Below are 1,801 nucleotides of genomic sequence, written 5' to 3'. Positions count from 1 at the left end.
CATACTTGTGACTCCAATTTAGCTAGTTGCTTGTTAGGATTTATCACACAAAAGCTGCTCTGTCTGATAGCTGAGTGGCGTCCAGTAGATCCTGAACAGCTGGACACGAACATTGTGATGCAGGACCACTAATAGAGGACAAGTCGTCTTTCCTTTGCTTAATGTAATCACAAAGTCACACACACAGGGTCAATGTGGATAGGTTATACAGCAGTCGTCATGAAGGAATAACTGACACAGTTCTTTAAAATCAGCATCTTATATTTAGGTTTATCAGTTACTGATGTTAAATTGAAACAAACAAGTGTCTTAACTGCAGAAAGTGCACTGCAGATTTCATTGTGGTGCACAATGCCACCTACAGGCCGCCTGCAGCACAACATGCAGTAGTGATTTCTCAGATATTTTTAGGTTCATGATAGAGGGAAAGAAATAAAACAATGTCACATAAAATTATGTTTATTGGCTTCTTTAATAATTTATTTTTTGCTGTTTTCCTATGAAATATTGAATACATTTACCTCTTGAGGATGCAGAAAACCCTTTAATAAATCAAGCAATCTGAGAGGAGAAAACTTACAGCTCATGTTCACACTAAAATTATAGCCCCCAATAATGACGAAGACTTTGCTTTATTTTAAGAGGTTCAGCTGAAAAGGTTCAAAACACTGACATACAGTCTCCTCACACTGTGCAGGATCAGTATCAATTTATTTTTCTTCCTTTTCTAAAATGTGGCCAAAACTCCATATACTGTAAACGTGTAAATGTGTAACATGACACTTAACTGACAGCAATTTTATGTCAGTTTAACATAATTTGTTGTCTGAGCATTTAATTGTCTGTCATATGAACATAAAACCCACTAGAAGCATTGTGAAATACTTAAACATACTGTAAATCACTGCATAATGGGTAACTGATTTAGAACACATTTAAACACAGTTTTCTTCGGCATTTGGCCTTAAACACATTGTCTCGTGGCATGCTGGGAAACTCTACCACAATTTGTTAAGTGCACAATGATAGTGTTGTTTATTGGCCTTAAACTAATTAGGCAAAATCAGCTTTATACATTTTAGTTAAATTAACTCAAAACTAAAAAACTGTTGACTTCACATAAAAAAAATTATGTCAAGCTCACTAGGGATGAGTTTTTGTGTCAAGTGAACATTAAGTTTTTATGTCATTTTGACATTGCCGGGCATTTGGGTTTACAGAATACTAACCCTTTTTGAAATCATTCGATCAAATCGTTTTTCCAAGCAAAGACGTGGAAGGCTTTCTATGCGTCAAATCATGGCTGGACCAAACGTTTCTAAGGGGGCAGTCAGTGCATGAAACTCTAAAACGCTTTGCAAGAACTGCTCGACTGGCTGTGGCTCAGAAGGTAGAGCCACAAAAGCATCCAGTAATCATAAGATCGTTAGTTCGATTGCCAGTTCCTCCAAGTATCCTTGGGCAAGAAGGGGAACCCCAAACAGCGAAAAAGCGCTATACAAATGTAGGTCTATTCCATTTACAATGAAAACTGAAGAAGATCAAGGAGTGGAATTTCTTCCACAGTCACCTGACCTCAACATCACTGAAGATTTATGGGGGCACTTGAGGACTGAGAAAGCTGGGCATTTTGTTCCATCACAAGAAGCTCTTTGGAACATTGTCAAATCATACTGGGATAACATGGATCATCAGGGTGTGCACCAACTTGTGGAGTCCATGCCAGCTTGAGTGCATGCTGGGACACACCTAATACTAAGATATTCTGAAATTCATGTACATTTTTCAAACATTCAACTTA

Source organism: Epinephelus moara, chromosome 23 (assembly GCF_006386435.1).
Source record: "Epinephelus moara isolate mb chromosome 23, YSFRI_EMoa_1.0, whole genome shotgun sequence".
NCBI lineage: Eukaryota > Metazoa > Chordata > Actinopteri > Perciformes > Serranidae > Epinephelus > Epinephelus moara.
This window is presented reverse-complemented; position numbering follows the sequence as displayed.